Source organism: Euprymna scolopes, chromosome 6 (assembly GCF_053919585.1).
Source record: "Euprymna scolopes isolate OS-2025 chromosome 6, ASM5391958v1, whole genome shotgun sequence".
In the NCBI taxonomy this organism is placed as follows: domain Eukaryota; kingdom Metazoa; phylum Mollusca; class Cephalopoda; order Sepiida; family Sepiolidae; genus Euprymna; species Euprymna scolopes.
This window is the reverse complement of record NC_136487.1, coordinates 29125483-29150355: the sequence shown is the minus strand read 5'-3', so window position 1 is coordinate 29150355 and position 24873 is coordinate 29125483. Positions and strand designations below refer to the sequence as shown.

The following is a 24873-nucleotide window of genomic DNA, read 5'->3' as shown; positions in this document are numbered from 1 at the left end:
CAGCCTTATTTCCCGGATATAAACCAATTAAAAAGCTTTGTTTTTACATGTCTGAATAATTTATATAGCAAATTTCAAGTCTGTAGATCAAAAATTCGTTGAGTATATACGTTGAGAAGTGTCCTCACACACGCAAATTCTCACTTTTATCGATAAATTATATGTAATCAATAAATGTACTACCACTTCTGGCTATAATATATTAGTAGCACTCCATACTAAGTAGTTGTTGAACACTCTCAAATTTGAACCTTGCCCTCAGATTCAGGATTGTATCATGAACACATACATTCTTAATAACAAATAAGGTTATAGCTAGATATCAAGGTTTTATTGATAACATGAAAAGACACTGGAATATTAGGAACATCTTCATAATTTCAGTAGCTGAAAAAAATTTACAAAGTACTTGGCAAATATACCCAGATAACCAAGTGCAAAAAGAATACAAATAATTACATCTAAAGGGTCTCTTAAAATATTGAAAATATGTTTCAGAATGTCTGAAATAACGAATAAATATCTGATATTCGGTAGGATGTTTCATCACCAGCAAAAACAAAAAAAACAACTGAAAAAATATTACTCCTTTAGATCGTAATCGACTTGTAAATAATTGCCATTAACTGGTGAGTCCACACTCTTCCAAACTTCTAAATTACGATCCTCAGCAGCATATGCAGTCCTGCCATACCCATAAAATAATAAGTTATAATTAGGGCTAGGACACCAACAAATTCTTTTTATTGTTTTTACTCTCGAGTGTGTATCCCTTGATATCTTATATGCTTTTATATAGTGATGTGGTTCTCGGTTGATTAATTGTGTCTGTGTCGGACATATACTCGAGAGTAAAAAAAATGAAAAGAATATGCTGTTGCCATAGCCCTTGCCATACAGGGAGGAAATATGAAATTGTCGCCCTAGAAAAAACGACATAAATCCATTTCCGTTTCATGTAAATCAGTGTTCTTGTTTTGTTGCAGGGTAGGCCAGTTGTGTACACATCCCACAAGCGATAAGAGTCTTCTATCGTCTGAAAGTGACACAATTTTCAACGAGAGAGATCGGAGATGCATCGCTGTTCAACTCATGCTCCCTACCGATCAGAGTTATGACAACGTGACTATTGATAGTACCTTCAAAATGCAAATCACTTCAACGCTCAACAAAGTTTTCGGGCAGGGTGATGATCTTTCCCCCACCCCATTTCCACCCCAAACAAGGCACAGTGGTACTTTGATGTAGACGGGCTACTATCTGGGACATAAGTTGCAGAGATACTATGTAGGAAGTTGAGCAGCAAGGTGTCTGTTCACATTACACTTGAACGTCTGCGTGTTAGTACAGTTTGGAAAGCAGGAACCCGGAAGGAAGTTCCAAGGTCTAGCAGTTCTAGGGAAGAAACTATTAGAGTAGAAGGCTTTCTTACATCTTGGGATCTCTACTGTGTAGGAGTGGGATTTTTTGTGTAGAGATCGATAGATGTACATCTTTGGTGTGATTTCAAGTGAGGACCGCATCATGCCACCTAACATCTCCAACGTCGGCTTGAAAGTCAACACCAAAGTGTACCTGGATGTGCTGAAGAGTATGGTGATCTCCTGTTGCAATCAGGTGGCCGCTGTCAGGCTCTAAGTGTGGCAGCAGGACTCAACGACGATCCTCAAGCCCAAAAATAACCAGGCTTAGCTTCAGAATGAGTGCTAAGACTTTGTACTCTTCTCTCATTACCCCCTCCTCCCCCGACGTTAACCCACTGGACTATTTGCTTTGGTCATACGTTGAAAACATCACTAACATGATCTCCCACAACCCCTTAGTCAGCCTGATCGCCGCCATCTCTCGAGTATTCGCCGAGCTCTTGCCGGCGCTTGTGGAAAAAGCCATGCTCCCAGTTCCTGACCCGTATTGAGGCTGAAGTTGACAACATTAAGATAAGAAGTTTGTACATACTCTACATAATCCAGTTACTTGAACTTATTTTTTCAATAAAAGTTTTCAAATGAAGCTGTAGTATTTTCTTAGTGGCGACAAATTTCATCGTTCCACGCTTTAATCATCAGGATGTTTTTATCATGTAAATATTATTATATAAAACCCACAAATTTCCTCAGAGTGGACCTGAGAGTACTTGTTATTAGACTAATTATTCTGCTTCTCATAAGGTTCGTTATCTCTAAACACTTCCTCGCGCATACGGATACTTTCTATCTCTACAAATCTGATAGCAAACCCTTTTTAGAGTAGTGTTGTCGTTTTTGGGTGAGTGAATCTCTATTGTATTTGAAGATTCTTAAGATGCTGCATTGCTCCCACTTTTTCTCTTTCACAAACGAGACATTGCCTGTCTCAGTATTTTACTTCTGATATAAAATGAAACACGTACATCAAATCTGTTGACAAGGTTGCTGAAAACATGATGGGATCCTTCTATCGATCCAGTAGATATCTACCTGCTGATGCAATTCTCTTCCTATATAAGAGCCAAGTACGTCCAAGGATGGAGTATTGCAGTCACATCTGGGCAGGAGCTGCAAGGAAGACCTTATAAAATAGACTGCGTAGCCAAGTGGGGGAGGCTCTTTTCTCTTCCCTGCAACCCCTTTCTCACAAAAGAGATGTGCGAGCATGTCTCTGTCTAATCGTTATTTTCATGGCAAGTGCTCGTCTGAGCTCCAAACTATGGTCCCCCTCGCCAAACATTCACGAGAAACACTTGTTTGACTGAAATCGGTGCCTAAACCTAAACTTAGATTCCATGAACAAAGTTTCTTTCTTAGAACTGCACGCCTATGGAACTCTCTTCCGTTTACCTGCTTTCCAGCTGACTACAATATGTCTGTCTTCAAGTATAATGAGAATTGTTCTTGATGAGCCGTTCCCCTTAAGTAATCCTATCTTACCAAATTTACACTTCTAGCGATTCCTATATTGTTCTTTTGACCACTGTACACTATTTAACCCTTATCCTCGTCTGGCCTATGGGCCTTGATAAGTGGTGATACCCTTGTAAAAGAAATACTATTAAGAGATGTTTTCAAACATATCCTGCTTCTTTTGTTTCAACTTGTTTGACTCGAAAGTCTAATGGTCTACATTCGCTGTTTTGATACCTCGTCGTAATATAGTTTCTAATTCCAAGGATTTCTTCCCAAGAACAGCAAGCTTGTGAAACTCTCTTTCTGCTGACAGTTTTCCTCCAATCCATAGCCTTTGTCTTTTTCAATATCAAGGGCAATGGGCATCTCCTGTCTTTTCGTTAATCATTGTTCGTTCTAGTTAGTTCCTTGCATTTAAACGCTACATGTTTTCATAAAAATAATTAAGCTCCAAAACCGAACTTTAATATTTGGGTTCAATTTTTAATATGTAGTGCAACATGATTTCCTATCATTTTTAATATGTAGTGCAACATGATTTCCTATCATTTTTAATATGTAGTGCAACATGATTTCCTATCATTTTTAATATGTACTGCAACATGATTTCCTATCATTTTTAATATGTAGTGCAACATGATTTCCTATCATTTTTAATATGTACTGCAACATGATTTCCTATCATTTTTAATATGTAGTGCAACATGATACCCTATGATCTCAAATGCATTTTAATATGTAGTGCAACATGATTTTTTATAATCTTGAATGCATGTTTAATATGTAGTGCAACATGATTCTCTATGATCTCAAATGCATTTGTAATATGTAGTGCAACATTATTTCCTATAATCTCTAATGCATTTTAATATGTAGTGCAACATGATTTTTTATAATCTCAAATGCATTTTAATATGTAGCGCAACATGATTTCCTATAATCTCAAATGCATTTTTAATATGTAGTGCAACATGATTTCCTATGAGCTCAAATGCATTTTTAATATGTAGTGCAACATTATTTCCTATAATCTCAAATGCATTTTAATATGTAGTTCAACATGATTTCCTATAATCTCAAATGCATTTTTAATATGTAGTGCAACATGATATTTTTATAATCTCAAATGCACTTTAATATGTAGTGCAACATGTTTTCCTATAATCTTGAATGCATTTTTAATATGTAGTACAAAATGATTTCCTATAATCTCAAATGCATTTTTAATATGTAGTGCAACATGATTTCCTATAATCGCTAATGCATTTTTATATGTAGTGCAACATGATTTTTTTATAATCTTGAATACATTTTTAATATGTAGTACAACATGGTTTCCTCTAATCTCAAATGCATATTTAATATGTAGCGCAACATGATTTCCCATGATTTACAAATGCATTTTAATATGTAGTGTAAAATGATTACCTATGATCTCAAAAACATTTTTATATGTAGTGCAACATGTTTTCCTATAATCTCAAATGCATATTTAATATGTAGTGCAACATGATTTCCTATAATCTCAAATGCATTTTAATATGTAGTGCAACATGATTTCCTATAATCTCAAAAGCATTTTAATATGTAGTGCAACATGTTTTCCTATAATCTCAAAAGCATATTTAATATGTAGTGCAACATGATTTCCTATAATCTCAAATGCATTTTAATATGTAGTGCAATATGATTTCCTATAATCTCAAATACATTGTAATATGTAGTGCAACATGATTTCCTATAATCTCAAATGCATATTTAATATTTAGTGCAACATGGTTTCCTATAATCTCAAATGCATTTTTAATATGTAGTGCAGCATTGTTTCCTATGATCTCATATGAATATTTAATATGTAGTGCAACATGTTTTCCTATAATCACAAATGCATTTTTAATATGTAGTGCAACATCATTTCCTATAATCTCAAATGCATTTTTAATATGTAGTGCAACATGATTTCCTATAATATCAAATGTATTTTAATATGTAGTGCAACATGATATTTTTATAATCTTGAATGCATTTTTAATATGTAGTGCAACATGATTTCCTATAATCTCAAATGCATTTTTAATATGTAGTTCAACAGTATTTCCTATAATCTCAAATGCATTTTTAATATGTAGTGCAAAATGATTTCCTATAATTTCAAATACATTGTAATATGTAGTGCAACATGATTTCCTATAATCTCAAATGCATATTAAATATGTAGTGCAAAATGGTTTCCTATAATCTAAAATTCATTTTAATATGTAGTGCAACATGGTTTCCTATGATCTATAATACATATTTAATATGTAGTTCAAAATGGTTTCCTATAATCTCAAATGCATTTTTATATATAGTGCAACATGATATTTTATAATCTTGAATGCATTTTTAATATGTAGTGTAACATGATTTCCTATAATCTCAAATGCATTTTTAATATGTAGTGCAACATGGTTTCTTATAATCTCAAATCCATTTTTAATATGTAGTGCAACATGATTTCCTATGATCTCAAATGCATTTTTAATATGTAGTGCAATATTATCTCCTATAACCTCAAATGTATTTTTAATATGTAGTGCAAAATGATTTCCTATAATCTCAAATGCATTTTTAATATGTAGTGCAATATGATTTTTTATAATCTCAAATACATTTTTAATATGTAGTGCAACATGATTTCCTATAATCTCAAATGCATTTTTAATATGTAGTGCAACATGATTTTTTATAATCACAAATACATTTTTAATATGTAGTGCAACATGATTTCCTATGATCTCAAATGCATTTTAATATGTAGGGCAACATAATTTTCTTATAATCTCAAATGCATTTTAATATGTAGTGCTACATTTTTCCTATTATCTGAAAACATTTAAACATTATACATATATATTATTATTATACTATATTATACTTATATATTATAATTATATATTATACTAATATATTATACTTATATATTATACATTATACATATATCATTATACATATACGAAACTCATACATGCGAGTGCAACATTCCAGCGATTCTTTATATTTCTTCTTCTTTGCCACTGAGACATAAGGTTCTTGTGCGATATGTGGCCATATTTATAGAAAAAAACAAGGTGGAGAGTCAGCAAAATGTTTGGTCACGTTACATTTTAATTTCTACATTTTGATTCGATCGGGGAAGCAGAATAAAGAAGGAAATTCAAGGGACAACTGGCCAGTTGAAAGAAGAGATTAGACTAAAGAATTTTCTAACATTTGGCAACAGTTACAGTGAAGGGGTGATGTTGCAGCTAGTCGCGTAAATCGGGAATGTTCATTGAAGCACATTCTTGCAGCTTATTTTATTTTGTCTAGAAGCTTATATAAAAATAAACAATATGGTCCTTAGATAAACCATGTACTAATGATGAAAAATTTGTCTGGTCCTTGATAAATACACACAAACACACAAACACATATGATGAGAATAATACAAATAGTATTCTGGCGAGAAAGAGATATAAAAAAGGAACAAATAAAGTTGTGTTCATCAACGTTTCGTCTTTATTACGAGACTACTTGGTCTGTTCCTTTTTGATCTCTCTCTATCTCTATCTCTTTCTTTTTCTTTTTCTGTATATATATATATATATATATATATATAAGATTGTTGATTTATTTATTTTTATTAACGATTCTGTACTATTTTCTTTATTTCGCTCCCTGAGCGCTTATTATAAGAAAAGAAGGCATATGCCCTTCGTTTATACTTAAACTACTTGTAAGTCTAGCTATACTGATGAGGAGTACACTCCGAAACATGCATGTCTATAGATGACTTACTTTTATGCCCGTAATAATATTTAATAAAAAATAGTAATTAAAAAAATAATAATAAACAAAATAACACGTCCTAAAAGATGTGGGGTGAAAAAAAGATAACTCCTTTCTTATAATAAGCGCTCAGGGAACAGAAATAAATAAAATAGAACAGAATCACTAATAAAAAAGTAAATAAATCAACAATATTGTATTTATAACGATAAAAATCGAGCATAAAAATTGACGAGAGACCCGTAGCCCACTTATCAAGCGGTAGTAGGTTCGATCCTTGTCAACTAAGTCTAGCTATACTAATGTTGAGTATATATATATATATATATATATATATATATATATATATATATATATATATATATATATATATAAGAATGTGTTTGGTTTATTAGCTACCTGCGTAGCGTATGCAATCGACTCTCTCGATTTGAAATTCAGTTAGATCTTTTATAAATTATACTCTGTTATGCCTCTCCAATTTACCCCCAGATACATGTAATATAACATTTTTATCTAGCTAAGCGTATACAATATATCATTATCAATATGTGTTTCAATATTAACTAAAAATACATGATAATCATTAAGATTAACTCCTACAGTGCTAAAAATGTACTCGCACCAGAGAGTATCCTATATCGTTATAAAGTCACAATTTGTTCATGCATTGAATAGTATTGTATCTACCACCAGTCTCTCACTCTTAGAGTCCAAAAAAAGAGTCTTAAATTTAACAGACACCGCACTATCAGACAAGCTCCAGCCTCTTGTGTTTGTTTTACAAGTAGTTTAATGGACTGTGTTTTGATAAACTCGTATCAATTTTGCCTCCTTGACATGCTGCTTCCGATTAATCAAACAAGCGGCAAAATCCAACCCCTTCACAGTTGAAGTCCTTAAATGCCTGAAAGCCTTTATCTGATAGTTTCTTTATTCGGACTGCTTGACTTTGTAATTATCTCCGTTTCCCGTTTCCTGTCTATATTAATCTGCAGAATTGTGAATATAATGTGAACAGGCATCTTGTTACTCAGCTTCCCACAGTTGTCTGTTAGCATGATTTCAAATATAAGCCTCTTACGTCGCAGTGGCAATATACATTATTTGGGAAGTCAAATATGGCAAAATGATAAGGCACAAAACCAAATGAAGTATGCTTAGGACCACTTATTTTTTGAAGTTCAAATGTGATATTTAGCTTTTTAGGTGGCATTTTACTTTGACTTTAAGCATATTTAATTCTGTGTAGTGCGATGTTTTTCTAGAACATTAAGCATTTTTGCAGCATGGAAGCAAGTAATATTCATAGATCTTAATTGTTACAAAACATTTTTGATTGAACTCAATATGGCCGCTTTAATTATTATATTCTCTTCTCTCATTGGCTAATTCGGTGTGTACGCGTGTGCGTGTTCATTTTATCAATTCTTATTTATTTGTTGCTTGGACATTTTATCAAGTTATTTGATCTCACGTGGTCTCTTCTAACTTGCATATTAAACTATCAGTCGATTAGTCAATATGCGTTCGGTCATTTCCGGTAGTTATTGATATTTTGTTTTTGTTTTCTTGTTTTGTTTTATTTTTTCGTTTTTGTGTTTATTTCTTCGTATCTAAAAATGTTACCCAGCAGGCTGGGAGTTTTGTTCGGAATCCGATGAGAGACTTCTGATTGGATAGTGTTCAGGTTGGTGAAAATGGTGTAAAAGAGATTAAAACTGCTTTGGTTGTTTCATAGTTTTTTTTGTTTGTTTGTTTGTTTGTTTGTTTGTTTTTTTAATGGGTCTCAAGTATCTCAATAACAGACTCTGCCTATCGATCGTTCAGTCACAATTAACAATTTGTGGACTGGGTGTTCGAAATTACCTAGAAGACCCATGGGGTCCACACGAACCTCATTCTTCCGAATAAGATAAATACATGATTTATGAATTCAGAATTGTCAAAATGTACACGTGTAATCTTTCAGATCTTTTGTGACGAAACCGGATACAATTTTTTGAATACATTGTAAAATATTTTCTAAAGTGTGCATAAGAAATGAAAAAAAATGTCTTTGTTTAAAAAGTTACATTTCTTCTCAATTAAATATGTAAATATAAGCAACGAAATGTTTTTAAAAAATAAAATTAATTTCTTAATTTTTAGATAAGGATTGATCATTCATATTATTCGGAATCTTCGGACTACTGTTCTCATCTTGAGTGTCATTTTTTTCGGGTTTATCTTGTCGAAATCTCGAATTCGACAAAAGCATTCCCAAATTTGACAAGATACACCTGAAGAAGGTCGGAGGGTACATCGCTCGAAACGTTGTGAAAATGACACTCAAGATGAAAACAGTAGTTCGATGATTCCAAACAATTTTTTTTAAAAAAACATGCTATTGATTTTGGTTCTCTTGGACACAAATCGATTTACATGTCAATCAAGCTTGATGGCCAATCTTTGGAAAACACAAAGTTTTTGGAATTCCACCGAAACGAAATAAGAATTAAATAGACACATAAAAGCCCGGTGGAGTTTTTAAAGACTTCAGCTGTATACTTTGCAGTGTAATTTTATTGAAATCAATTATCCCAAACCATTAATACTTGTAAAGATTCGTAAGACCCTAATGAACAAATTCAATAATTATGGGTATATTTCTCGGTAAATATTGACAGATATTTAATACCTCACGATCCACTTGGGTCTCTAAGGACCCCATTAATCCACAAAGGCTTAAATTAAAAATAACCGCGCAGATTTGATGGACGCATCTTACGTGAGATGCGTCCAATCATTTGCATAAGAAACTCGATCAGTTTGAGGATTTATATTGTTTCACTTTAATAGAAAAAAAAAAGAAAAAAGAGTGAAATGAAAGATAAGAATCAGAAAATGAGAAAGAAATAGAAAGCACGTACAGGCGGAAGTTGTCTGACGATACTTCCGTCGATACGTGAAAAAGGAGAAAACGTACGTACAGACGGTGCTATGACGTCACTTCTGTACATACGTGTAATAGATAGATAGACAACCAAATGAGTTTGTTAATATAAATAGGTATCCAAACAAACAGACACCTACTCCTATAGATGAACGATAGATAGATAGATAGATAGATAGATAGGGAAAGATAAAGAAAGACAAATAAACAGACAAATCAATAAATAAAAATAAATCGTTATGAAAATGAAATAGATAGATAAATTGATAGATAACTGAGAAAGGAGTTTTTTCAAATAAATAGATTTAAATTATGCAGTCTACTAATACTACTACTACTACTACACACACACACGCGCGCGCACACACACACACACACACACACACACACACACACACACACATATATATATATATATATATATATATATATATATATATATATATATATATATATATAGGAGAGATAGATAGATAGATAGATAGATCACAATGCATGTTAACAAAGATAAATAGGAAACTAGTATTGATAAACAGAATAAGAGTTCGTTCAATTGGTTTGCAGAGACAGGCATTCATTCAGACTACAATTTCTTTTGGCATCGAGACTAAAATCGTATAGTAAATAGCTCAAAAGATGTAAAGCAAAGAATGTCTGCTAAATAAGTCGAAATGGCGGAACAAGTGAAGCGAGTTGAATAAGCGTTCGCCTGCCAGTGCCTTTGCCTCTTTCTTAACTCGATAAAAATATAGAATAAAAGATTGGAGAGAAATTGGCTGGGAACAAAATGCGATATCTACTACTTTATAACAGTGCAACAATTTATTATTTCGTAATCGCCCCTCACCCCCCCCCCTGCACATTTTGTAAGTAGTTGGTCTGCCCCTTCTCTTGCTACTGACGGTTGCAAGAACAGCAACTGAGACTGCAACCGTGGTAACCGTCGGCCCACTAGCAGTGGTAGCAATTTCTGCAATAAGCACTTTAATATAGCCGGAATGAACTGATGCAATCTATAATCGAAATAAAATTGAATTTGAATAACTAATCACCATATTTTTATATTAATCAAACTCTAGATATGTTACCCTTTCAGAAACGGCTTAAAAAAAGAAATAGACGGCGTTTTAGTACAAATAAAAGATATCAATGTGTATTATTTAGTTTTATATCATGCTCATTTCGGATGTTAGTCTCACAAGCTTCCAATCGATGTAACCTCGGACATCTTGTCGAACTTAGGAATCTATTCAGAACTTGTGACTGAAACTTTTATTTATTCTGGAACGTAATGTCACAGAATTATAATTTCTAAGTGACAGTCTTATGAAGGTTGAAGGTTTAATCCACGCTACAGTTGATACTAAAATAATAAAAATTACTTAACATTTCTTGAATGACGCAACAGGAACAATCTATCTTGTGGATTAAATAAACAGATCGAAATCCCGTACAGATTTCTGTGTTCGACGCACATTAAGAAGGTCGGAGGTTATATCAACCTAATTGGTATAAAAATAAAATCCAAAAGAATAGTCCTAATAATTCAAATATTATAAATTATCAATTCTCATCTCAGAAATTACTTGTTATAATTTTTATTGCTGTCTTTAATCAATTTTACAGTTGAAAGTTTAACCACACTGAAGGGCTGTGGTACAGTAAAACAGTGAGTCAACAGATAACGATATATCTGTCCCTTATCTCTTCATAGCTTGAGCACTGTGAGAAGTGAAATTCCTTCATTGAAAACGAATAGAGCACTCTCCGGTTACTGATATTTTTTTTTTATGTAAACGGTTAGATTTCCCCCTTCCCTTTGTGCCGATTAGGCAATCGATAAGAACCCAAATATGAAAAATTCCATATAATTTACTATGAACATGCATTCTTTTCCCTTTCCTCAGAACAAGATTTCAACTGAAAAGTTTCCCAGAATCAAGAGTTTTTGTTTATATCTCTCCCATCAAACAGAGCTTTAACAAAGTTTGTGAAATAATCCAAATAGTCAGAAAATAACATGCAGGGCGCAAATAAAAAAACAATTGAAGCATGAATGCCCCCCCCCGTGAGTGCACAGTGAAAGAGACATAAAAAATGACTAAGTTCAGCATTTTGTCCACCACCACCCCCATTTAGCCCTTAAAGCCCCCAGGGAACATCAAATGCTGGTGAAAATGAACAAACGGTGCAGTTTTAGAGTTTAACATGTGTAAATTTGAGTTCTGCACCATGCAATAAAGGAAATAACTAAGTCCATCATTTCCCGCCCTCATTTAGCGCCAAAAGTCCCCATTTAAATTGGAGTTCAGCACCATGCAAAACTGCTAAATAGACATATACAGAAAATATTGGACAAATATGGTAAAATAGTTCCCCAAAAAATGGAGTATTTTCATTAGCCCTAAAAGAGCCCCTGGGGCACAACTAAGAGTTATCGTGAAGTATAGACAAACAAAATTATATAGAAATCAGTTAGTTACAACTTTTCTTAAAGTTTTATATAAAATCCAAAGTATTATTTTTTTTTTTTTTTTTGTAATAAGCACAAAAGTGTCAATTTTAGCCATTTTATCCAAAAGGCACCCTTGGGGGAGGGGGAGCAACCAGAGTTTTCCTGGAAAATCCGTTTTGTTACTTTTTTACTCATATCGTGTTTAATGTTTGTGCAAAACATTCCAAGGGGTAGTTATTGAAAAAAGTGCGAACGGACGAACGGACGAACGGACAATGGTGAATTTACAGGCCCACCCTCCTTTTTGTCAGGGAGCAAAAAAAAAAATCTGTTGGAAAAAATCAAAACTGCAAAAATCTGCTGATACTGGCTTCCATTACGGGAATGCTGACTAAATATTGTCTGAAAATGTCCAAGGTCTTTCTTTACAGAGGTTTGTTAGGGCAATCGGGCATGAGAATACTTTCCCTACAAGTTCATATAGCAGCGACGTGAAGAGAACATTTTCAGGACAAGTGCTCAAGTGAAATAAACGGCAAAAATATAGTAATAGTTGGACACATACCTATAGTATATTTCTCTGAAAAGGGCACTTTTAAAACAGGAATAAAAGATCAGGTGATTGGGCACCCCTAGCACCCCAACCCCTTTGCACCTTCCTATCACATAGTATTTGAAACACAGATAATATCTCCTCGCTATGGCCAACTGGATTTACAAGGATTGGTGCACCGTCTCCAAGTAATGTTACTTGTAACAGCACGAAGCTGGATACTCAACCAGACCAGATGAATGTTCGTCCTGGAATCCAGTAAGACCAAAAGACCAAAAACAAAAAAAGATATACAATAACATATTTAAATGGTGAATTGGGGGGGGGGTCTTTACTAACTTATTGTTTGAAAGTTAAATGAGAACTGTAATGGAACATTCGAATATCTATGTGTCTCATATAGAGTTCAAGTTTTAGACCCGAGGAAGGGTCCTTTTCATTTTTAGAACTCCGACTGAAGTAAAAAGAAACTAGAGGAAATGTTACTCTCCTGTCTGGACACCACTTAACAAGTCTCTTGCTGTGCTGCATATGTCCATCCACCCTAATGCGAGTTTCTCCTTCTTCCGACTACAAGATGGCTACAGCCAAACCATTCTAATCCTCGACTTTACACGTCCATTTTCTTTGATCCGTACTTTCCTTCTCCCGACCACGTGACGCATTTTTCTCCTTTTTCCTTTTTGTTCTCGCGCACACTTCCTAATTTGCAGATGCGGTTTTTTTTTCAGCTGATGCTGCTAATATGTTCGCAAGTCAGCTATCCTTTTCTGCTGCTGATATTTTCTCACGCACTCATATGCACTATGTTACAGTATGAAGTGCATCGGGCATATTAATTTCCCACAGACTGTTAGTAAGTTCAAATACAGTGCATACCATGAAAAAGAGGTTCATTATGACCTGTATATTCTCCTCAATGTGGATAACGAAGTTCGCGTTATCAAAGTTTGGAAAGTCGTAGACTTTGAATTAAAACGGGCTAGTCTGAAGATCAAGCAGTTACACTACTGAAAATGACAAGATGAAGCAATTGTAAATAAATTAGTGCCTTTATAGATTCCCTAATTAAACATAAATATTCCCGTTCGAAAAGATGCCCGTAAAGAAGATCATAATGACCGAAACGTTGTTAGAATAACACCCAAAAATAAGAACAGTAGACTAAATAATCCAAAATACCTTGATGGGGAGTTAGGCAACAAGTTGTTTATTCACAATACATTTAAATTCTTTCATACACGATGGAAGGAAACTCTAAAAACTGGAGAAATAAATTATTAGAGTAGAAAATTTTCCTGCATCTAAAAATCTTTACAATGTAAGGGATATATTTTTTCTGCGAGTCGGGTGAGTCGGGTGTATAATTTCATCGATATATATTGCGTGGGCATACTTTTAAAACAAGAAGTCAACATTGCAGTGATGCGATAGAGGCTGAAGCTTGGCAGACGGTACGGGACGTAATATGCTAGAAATTCTCTTTTGCAACCTGCCCGAAGAGAAAACCCTAATAGTTGGTGTACCAGCCCAAATGTAGCAGTAATACCTTTCGCACGGCCGAATGGTGGATTTATAACAGAAATATGTAAAAAGTAAAAATTACTCAACGATTTTCCCCAAAATCTGGCGAAATTGCGAATGATGCAGCATAATAGAACTCATTACAGTTTTGGTATATATCTATACAAAGGTCTTCATGTTGAATTCATGCTAATATAGTTTTGTTTCAAGAAGAAGTATAAGCAAAATGTAGGTTTTAGGCGAAATTATAGTCAAAACGTTTTTATAGGCAAAAGTATGGTAAAAAAAAAATTATTTTAGACAAAAGTATAGTCAAAATGTTCGCTTTGGGCGAAAGTATATCCAAAAAGTTTGTTTTAGGCGAAAGTATATCCAAAAAGTTTGTTTTAGGCGAAAGTATATCCAAAAAGTTTGTTTTAGGCGAAAGTAAATCCAAAAAGTTTGTTTTAGGGGAAATAATAGCTAAAAAGTTTGTTTTAGGCGAAAGAATAGCCAAAATGTTTATTTTGGCGAAAGTATAGCCAAAAAGTTTGCTTTAGGCGAAAGTATAGCCAAAAGGTTGTTTTAGGCAAAAGTATAGCCAAAAAGTTTGCTTTAGGCGAAAGTATAGTCCAAAATGTTGTTTTAGGCAAAAGTATAGCCAAAAAGTTTGCTTTAGGCGAAAGTATAGTCCAAAAGGTTGTTTTAGGCAAAAGTATAGTCAAAAAGTTGCCATTACAAAAACTCAGTATGGTTCTGAATTTTTGATATACATTTGTATAATTTGGATTTTTGAAATAATTGGACAACTGTGCTTATCTAAGAGAACCTGTGGCCTAACGGATAAAGTATTTTGTGAAATCTGGGGTTGACGTTTTAATCCTTAATGTGAGCGCTACTTAAAATACAATTATGAATGACTTAAAACTTCTACCAAATTATAGCAGACGAAACGAGAGCATGTCACCCGTGGATATAATAAGAGTTTCGTTTGAAATGCCTCCGATAAGTATCGAAAATCGATTATAAAACAAAACGAAGGAACTGTCCGATTTTGACACCCTTATACACCCTACCATCACAAGGGCATTTGAGCTGTTTTATCATCGCACAAGTAGAAGGGTCCGGTGTATAAAGTTAACAGTAGGTTTTTGATCAGACAGGGGTGCGTTCGAAATTGATGTTTCTGCTTAAAGTACAATTGAACCATGATACTTGACTTTGATATTTTAAGCTTTAATTCAAGCGAGTGTATAAAATAATTTTATAAAATAAACAATAGGTTATCTACAATGTAATGTAACTACAATGTATTGTGGATTAAGACACTGTGGGAAGGCATGCGAAGCTTCCTCCCGGTGCACCTCGGTGGGCCCCCGACTAGAGTAGGTAATCAATCGATTTCATTGAAAACTGGATGATATCGATGACAATGCAAGTATTGAAAGTATGAAACATTCGTTAAACCGCATTCAATCCCTAGCAACGTCGTGTCTCCCTGCTAGTATCTTTTAAAAGTAAAACAATTTTCAAATTCTTGAGATAAAATTCAGCGAAAAAAAGAAATTAATAGTTTTGTTTGTTTTGTTTTTTGTTTTTTTGTTTGTTTGTTTTTTTTAATATACGTTTATATTTCCGGAAATACAGACGTCGATGAAAATTATATTTAATCTATACGTTTTTATTATTATTATTTTTTTTTTATTTTTTTTTTTTTTTTTAATTCAATTTTCACCCCAAACAAGACACAGTGCCACTTTGAAGCAGGGGGCTACTATTAGGGAATTAATTAGCGGGGTCATTATGAAGGGAGAAGAGTAGAAAGATGTTTGTTAACATTACACTTGAACTTCTGCATATCATTGCAGTTGGGAAAGCAGAATCCCGGAAGGGAGTTCCAAAGACCCGCAGTTCTGGGGAAGAAACTATTGGAGTAAAAGGCTTTCTTGCACCTAGGGATCTCCACTGTAAAGGGATGAGACTTAGTAGCTTGTCGGGTTTGTCGGGGGTAGTTACGTCGGGGAGGTACAAGTGTTGTTGTTGTTGTTGTTGTTGTTGTTGTTGTTATTATTATTATTATTATTATTATTATTATTATTATTAATAATATTATTATTATTATTATTATTATTATCATTAATAATAATATTATTATTATTATTATTATTATTATTATTATTATTAGTATTAGTAGTAGTAGTAGTAGTAGTAGTAGTTTGTGTTCCAGTAAATCTCTGCACAACGAAACTTCAGTTTTCGCTAAATATTTTGCTAATGTTTTTGTTATGATAAAAATTTATTTAATCAGTTCATTGTTTGGTTTGTCTGTTTTTGTGGCGTATCAACGCGTTTTGTATTATTTAATGGCGAATCCGTTTTTTTAGGTTTTTTTTTTTGGGGGGGGGGTTGTGGTAAAAGTTTTTACGCTTCAACTTTTTTTATATCTTCAAATATTTATTTATTTGATTTGGTTGTTTTGTAGAGCAACTCTGTTTTGTTTTGTTTTTGTTTTTGTTTTTGTTTTTTCTTTGTTTTTTTTTGTTTGTTTTTTGTTTTGTTTTGTTTTGTTTTTGGAGTTTTTTTGCTGTTTTTTGGGGGGTAGGGGGTCTCTGCAGAACTGACTGAGTTTTGCAAAGGGGACAGGATCTGATCGCTTTCTTTAAACACCAACTACAGGTGAAGGTCAGATGTGATAAGAGAAGGCTGCATCGCGCGGCATTTGACAGAAGATGGATACATGTAGCAAGTCTGTGTGTACGAAGAGGAGCCAAATTTGAATACGTGTTCTCCGCCTAGGTGTGGAACGCGCAGTTCCGTAAAGTAAAATTAAACAAGTAGCCTCTCAGCTAGCTGAGTGTGTGTTCCATCCCTCTCGATTAGGAAGCCTCCAAGATCCCCACCCCCTCCTACTTGCAATTTTTGTTTTCACTCCTTCCTCTAAATGTCACCCATCTTGGAGAGAAAGAAATACAAACTAACTCCCATCCCTTATCCACAAAATTTTCTTTTCTCCATTCACCCCCATCTAGAGGGCATCCCCACTTAGAGACTGACCCGCAGAAGCGAGGTTCCTTTTACAAACCTAGTGGAACGGGCAGTCTATCAACTAGACGGGGTTGGGAGGGTCCTACTAATCACCTTTCGTTTTTTCTTCCCCGCCCTCGACACAAATGAATTATTGTACCATTTTTATTGTTATTTTTTTTTGTTTTTTACACGTCAATAAAAAATGTTCTGAAAATTGAGAGTTAAGTAGGACGTCCCCCAGCACCAAGGGTGAATGCGGTATTATGGTGAAAGAAGATACTAGCTAGGAAAAACTTTTGATTGTGTTTAGTTCTGGAGTGGCAAGGGTGACCAACGACATCACAATCCCCCCTTTTGAGTTGGCCATGTGCCTAAGTTTTTTGTTCATTGTTGATTTTCACTGTATTTTTTAACATGAATAAAGAATTTAATATCTCAAAGTGTAGTATCTGTTCTTACTACATGCTGTACTTATTGTGATATAAAGTGGGAGATCACTTTTCTGCATTAATTTAATGTAAAAAGATCACCCACTTTACAACCAGTCAGTCTCAAAGACATTCAAGTCATTCTCCAGATCATTCAAGTTGTTTTTGAAGGATTCCAGTTATTTTTTAAGTATTCAAGTCATTCTTAAAGTCATTCAATTCATCCTTAAGTTCATTAAAGTCATTTACTTTTTATTCATTTAAGTCATTTCAGCCCATTTTTCGGTCATTTTAGTTTATCCTTGTTGTGGGGGAATCACCCTCCAAATTGACTGTTCTCTCCATTGTATAAACCATAAACCTTTTGATCCCAGGTGTGGATTTAACACCAGAGCGACCCTCGCCTGCCCGGTGACGTTTATTACTCTTTTCAGTTGTAACCTTTTTACGTTGTTGTTCTAGTAATACATTGTTTAAACTCTATTCCGTTGTTCTGTTTTCTTTGTAGCTTATTGTAAGCCATAACACTGGCGACATTGGATTCACTTTTAAAAGCAGTGTTCTTAAAAACTAAACACTGACGACATTGGATTCAAGGAGCATACTAAAATCGAAACTAGTAATGAAAAATATAAAATAAACAAACTGTTTTAAAAGCGCTTTTAGATGTAAATAAATACACATTCTCATCGAGATATTTGTTTACCTTACATTTAAAGTTCTACATTAAAGTATAGTCAGTGAAGCAAGAAAATGGAGTGAAGGTGTTTGGTTTTGCTGCTTCACAGATTTGTCTGATTTATGTACGTCGTGGGGGCACAAGTGTTATGGGTTCATCAGAGCACATTTCATTAAAGTACTTACAAAGCAGGTATACGGATGAAACATTGCGGCGATGGAACAGGTGTTGGGCATTGGTTGATAGTGCAGAACCTGTTAAATTGGAAACTCTTTGGGGGGGGCTGTCTAAGAAGGAGATACTAGCTTGTACATGCGACAGCCTCGATGAGGCAATATTTGTCAAGTTGATGGTTATAAAAACCCAATATGTGTAGATATAGAATCTAGCGAGCCAAAGGCAAAATGTACAAAATATAAAATATTAAGTGTAGTACCTGTTCCGAAACGACATTTCGCCTTTTCTGTTCTTGGTGAGTGAAAGAGAAGCACTCGTTAAGCTACAACCACTATCAACAATATCCCTCACTATCTGTCTGTGCCTAAAACCAAACACAAATTCCATGAACAAAGCTTCTTTCCTAAAACTTCTCGCTTGTGGAACTCTGTTCTGCAGGTCTGCTTTCCAGCAAACTACAACATGGTTGTCTTCAAGTCCAATGTAAATAAGTTCTTGTTGAACTGTCCTCTTAAATAATCAAATTGTACTAATTTTCACCACTAATGATCATTATGCTGCTGTCTCAGTGATTATCACTTATTAACGCTAATCCTTGAGTTTCTTTTGGGTCTTGATAAGAGGTTGTATTTGTCTTAATTTAGAGTTCCCTTTTTTTGGGGAAGTTGGGTTTTCCGCACATTAAAAATCGACCTTATGTCCAACTCTAGGGAAGCAATTAAATAGGGTCAGTAAGAAAGCACAGAGAAATATAGATTTTCAATTGGCATCAATTGAAATGGATGGCTCTCGTCTTAGGGAGGCTCCATGTTTTGACAAGCTTCTGGCTTTGACCTTTACTCCTAATCTGATATGGAACACGTACATCAAGTCTGTTACCAAGGTCGCTGGGAAAATGGTGAGATCCTTCTACCGCTTCAGTGCATATCTCACAGCTGATGCAATTCTCTGTCTATATAAAAGCCAAGTACGTCCAAGGATGGAGTACCGCTGCCACATCTGGGCAGGAGTTGCTAAAAACAGCCTATCCTGCCTTGACATAGTACAAAATAGACTTCGTGGCTTAGTGGGGGATGCTCTTTTTTCCCCTGCAACCTCTTTCCCACAGAAGAGACGTTGCGAGCCCGTCTTTGTTTTATCGTTATTTCCATGGGAAGTGCTCGTCTGAGCTCAAATCTCTGGTCCGCTCGCCAATCTTTCACGATAAACACCCGTCTAGCTGAAACCAGTCAATAATTTCACCCACTCTTTATCTGTGCCTAAATCAAAACGTAGATTCCATGAACAAAGCTTCTTTCTTAGAAGTGCATGCCTGTGGAACTCTCTTCCGTTTGCCTGTTTCGCACCTGACTACAACTTGGATGTCTTCAAGTCCAACATAAACAAATTCCTGATGAACCGCCCCCTTAAGTAAGACACTTTATCAGATCTCCAATACTAACGATTACTACGATACTATCCCATTGATTACTGTACAGGCAACAACCCTTATCCCTGAGTGGTCTCCAGGCCTTGATAAGTGGTGACCACCATATAAAAAAAAATAGCGTTAATACACAGGAAAAGTCACTTCTTATTAAGGTGCAAATGTCATTAGAAAGAAAAAAGAATAAAAGACGAATAGATTCTAGTTAGGAGGACATGTACACAAAGTCAGTGTAATTAAAAAGAAAAAACAAAATCAAGTTCGAAAATAAAGAATAGAAAGAAATACGAAGTCAGTTGCAAAAATTGAAACGGCACAAACCCTATGCGGGTTTAACCAGCTTTCCCCAAAGGAGGAAGTTCCATAGAAGTATGAAATTCACAAGCGATCCTCAGTCGCATGTATATCTCCGTTAAGGAAGATGACAACATTAGGTTTTTGCAACTCTTGCAGGGAGGTGTCGACGTCCTCCTACATATAGCGCCTGGATTTCCTAAATTGGTTACCCATTTTAGTAATTAACAGGCTCAACGTTGCTTAACTTCGGTGATCTGACGGGGACCGGTGTGTCAATGTGATTATGCCGTATATTCAGTGTTATAGACAAAAACGAAAGAGTGAAAGAAAGAAAATTAAAAGAAGGAAATACGAAGTCAATAAGGAAAACAGAAATAAAACAAAAAATTACAGAAGTCAATATGAAAAAGAAAGAAAGAAAAATAACAATATGAAAAGGAAAGAAAGAAAAATTACAGAAGTCAATATGAAAAAGAAAGAAAGAAAAATAACAATATGAAAAGGAAAGAAAGAAAAATTACAGAAGTCAATATGAAAAGGAAAGAAAGAAAAATTACAGAAGTCAATACGAAAAAGAAAGAAAGAAAAATTACAGAAGTCAATATGAAAAAGAAAGAAAGAAAAATAACAATATGAAAAGGAAAGAAAGAAAAATTACAGAAGTCAATACGAAAAGGAAAGAAAGAAAAATTACAGAAGACAATATGAAAAAGAAAGAAAGAAAAATTACAGAAGACAATATGAAAAAGAAAGAAAGGAAGAAAAAGGTACAGAAGTAAATACGAAGTCGATATGAAAAAGAAAGAAAGAAAAAAACAACATAAATACGAAGACGAAAGAAAACAATAAAGGAAAGGAGACCAGATTAATAAATAAATAAATTAATTAATTTATAAATAAATAAATAAATACGAAACAAACGAAGAAATGAAAAGGTAAAATAAAAATAAATAAATTGTAATAAAAATTATACGGAGTTCAAAAAATTTCGATAATATAACATCAAATTTTTTATAGTCTTTGTTGAATTATTTGCATTATTTGGAAGGGGTTTAACACACATATTGGGTACAACCGCTTCAAACGTGCACCAGCGAATGACTCCCTCTGCAAAAGATCACACACAAAGGTGTGCACTCGAAACAGATTCATTTTTGAATATTCAAAGATACAGTAAAAAAATATAAATAAAAATACACACACATTTCTAGCAGCACCCACAACGTTATGCGCTCCCGTTTTGTATCACACGCACGCACACACTTGGATGAAGGGGGGGGGCTCCTCTCACTCGCACTCACTATCAATCATTCACTCACACACCCTCTCTATCTATCTATCTTGCTGTTTTTCTCCGCTGCGCGCATACACACCTACGGACACTCACACACATATAAAACTACAAAAGCTTTACACAAAAACAGTCTCGGTAGTAGTAAGCTTGACAAATGTGTCGTCCTGCTAAACACACACGCGCACACATAGACACACACGCGCACACATAGACACACACTCGCACACAAAGAAAAGAAAAAACAAAAATTAACGAGCGGGTCTCATTAACATCAGAGGAAGAGACGAACGGATAGTCAGTGAAGCTAGACCTAGAGTAGCTTCAGCTATAACCACCCTGGTTGTGCATAGAGCCAGGGAAAAGGACTCTACGTACCCGTCCGGACTAACATACACATAAAAAAGAAACTGGCAAATCAGGTAAGTAATTGTATATTAAGCTAACCGATGTATAAGTAAAAAAAGAAATTTTGCAGTAGTACAAAACAACTGCCACGATCGTCCAATCTCGGCGTTTAATATCGAAGATTTTACATCCTAAACCGGGACTAGACGTTTAGTAATGCGTATATTGCTTCTTGTCGCCTTTGAAGACGAATTTTAACACGAAATATTCTGCTGTCATTTTAAAGTGCAGAAAAACGTCACGATGTTTCTTTTCTTTTATTTTTCGTATTTTTAAAAAAAAAATTTTTATGACACAAAACTGATAACGAAAGAAACCTATGTAACCTGATTTTTTTTTTCGTTTATTTATTTATTTTTAAACGTGTCGTGCAATGGTTATCTTATTTGTTTCACGACCACTTCAGACGTTTCTCATTATATTTTCGAAAGGAGACGTGGTGGTGGTGGTGCGACAACGCCGGCATTTTCTGCTTTAGCCTGTGCACACCGGAATGGACAAACCTTTTCCAATTATACGAACGTCTTTTATACATCGAACTGTTTCCGATCGTTTGCAATAATCATTTCACTTCGATGAATGAAATTGCAGCTTCATTCTACAATTTCTTATTCGAATGCTTCCAGAATTCGAAATAAGAATTCACGAGACATTTTAAGCCGGAAAGGAAGATGTCGTCGATAGTTACTTATCAACAATTTCGAGTGTATTTCTGCAGATTTAAAATATTGTCTATAAAAATAATTGTGCATTTACTTTTTGTGCATATGCAGATGTATATATGTGTGTATGTGTGTGTGTGTGTGTGTGTGTGTGTGTGTTACTATATGTACGCGCGTGTATTTGTTACCTTATGTGCGCGCGAGCGTGTTTACGAGGGTACGGCAAGATTTATATAGAAATATATGACTCCACATCGCCTCCCGACATTATGTATAAATTCAAAAGAAATGCAAATATATGACCAGGATATTTTGTCCTCTTTCCGTCTATCCCCTCTCTCTCTCTCTCTCTCTCTCTCTATATATATATATATATATATATATATAGATAGATATATAGATAGATATATATATATATATATATATATATATATATATATATACATATATATGTATGTGTGTGTGTGTTACGGACTTTATTTTTGTATAAGCAGCATCGCCTAAAGATGTCTTTAGTTACTTGTAACTGGCTGATCGAAACATACTCATCAGTGTGTAGCGATATGTAAAGACTTACGTACAGCAAATAACGGTATTTAGCACTCTTATATGAACCTCGTTAAAATTCTTTTTTTTTTTCACTTCTGGAAAATATGAAACTGGAATAAATATTTATATATATATATATATATATATATATATATATATATATATATATATATATATATAAGATAAGATATCTAAAATAAGTATATATATATATATATATATATATATATATATATATATATACATGAACTCCTACTATATATATATGTATATATAGTAGGAGTCATGTATATATATATATGTATATGTATATATATATATATATATATATATATATACACACACACACACACACATATATATATATATATATATATATATATATATATATATATATATATATATATATATATATATATATATATATATATATATATATATATATATATATATATATATAAGATAAGATATCTAAAATAAGTATATATATTGCCGTAAGTATATTTCTATATTTGAATACAAAAAAAGAGGAGGGGGGGAAGATACAGAAGAACGTGGGGCCGATTTATATGTTAAACTCGCATTATAATATTTATTTTTTGCTTATATATATATACATATATATATATATGCATATGTATATATATGCATATGTATATATATGCATATGTATATATATGCATATGTATATATATATATATGCATATGTATATATATATGCATATGTATATATATATATATGCATATGTATATATATATTCATATGTATATATATATATGCATATGTATATATAAGCATATGTATGTATATATATATATATATATATATATATATATATATATATATATATATAGCAGGGCAACCTGACGTTGCCTGGAATTGAATAAGGATTAACGAATGTTTCGCCCTCCCATATTTTATTGCCATCGAAATCGGTGAAATTACATATTTTTAAATTAAATCGATTAATTGTCTGCGGTGAATCGGGAAGAAGATTCACATACTTCCCTGCAGTGATTTAGTTCACAATACATTGTACTTTACATTGCACTGTAGAGAACCTACTGTTGATTTAATAAAATTATTTTTTATGTTGGCTTTAATTCACGTTTAAAATGCGGAGGTCAAGTATCATTGTTCAATTTCATTTATTTCGAACATGCCCATGTGTTATCAAAGAACATATTGTTGATTTTATACCATGGGTCTTTATGTTTGGGCGGTAATAAAACTTCTCAAATGCACTTGTAATGTTAGGCTGTATAAGTTGTTCACTTTGGTGAAAATCACCTGTTTCTTTATATATATATATATATATATATATATATATATATATATATATATATATATATATATATATATTGTGCGCGTAATGTAAAAATATTTATGACTAGCGGGGGTACCCGGCGTTGCGCGAGTGTTCGTTTCCGGGACGGGGGGGGGGAGTTTTAAAAAATGTTATGGTAGGTAAGTAGGAAGGATCAAGCCCGGACGGAGCCATGAGTAAAAGTAGGAAAATAAAGTGTGAAAAAAAAAAAAAAAAAACAAACATCTGCAACGTCAACAGTTCGGCCACCAAGAAAAGTCCATTCCAGTTGTTTAGGAAAAAAAAAAAAAAAAACGACTACGGTAGGTCGGCGCGAACGTGAAAATATAATGTGAATTGTCCAACACGCTAACCACTACGCCACAGAGCACTGCAGCTTAGTTTAGTGATTTTAAATAAGTTCGCATGAAAGAACTACGAAGCCAAACCGGTGTTCTCTTCTCAACTGTTCCTTGTGAACGAT

General features: G+C 33.8%; 2 protein-coding genes across 4 annotated transcripts in view; one reads left to right on the top strand and one right to left on the bottom strand.

Annotated features, from left to right (window-relative positions):
• LOC145277595 (uncharacterized) overlaps positions 1-24873 on the top strand; it is a 117922-nt gene that overhangs the window by 19897 nt on the left and 73152 nt on the right. The window contains exon 1 of one of the 2 annotated variants that reach the window (XM_080129108.1): positions 16556-21885. The exons of the other annotated variant lie outside the window; for it this stretch is intronic. The gene's annotated coding sequence lies outside the window, so the exon portion shown is untranslated. Of the gene's footprint in view, positions 1-16555; positions 21886-24873 lie in introns of those variants that run through there. 2 annotated transcript variants of the gene reach the window in all.
• Positions 1-24873, bottom strand: part of LOC145277596 (uncharacterized) — a 137417-nt gene that overhangs the window by 41432 nt on the left and 71112 nt on the right. The gene's annotated exons all lie outside the window — the stretch shown is intronic.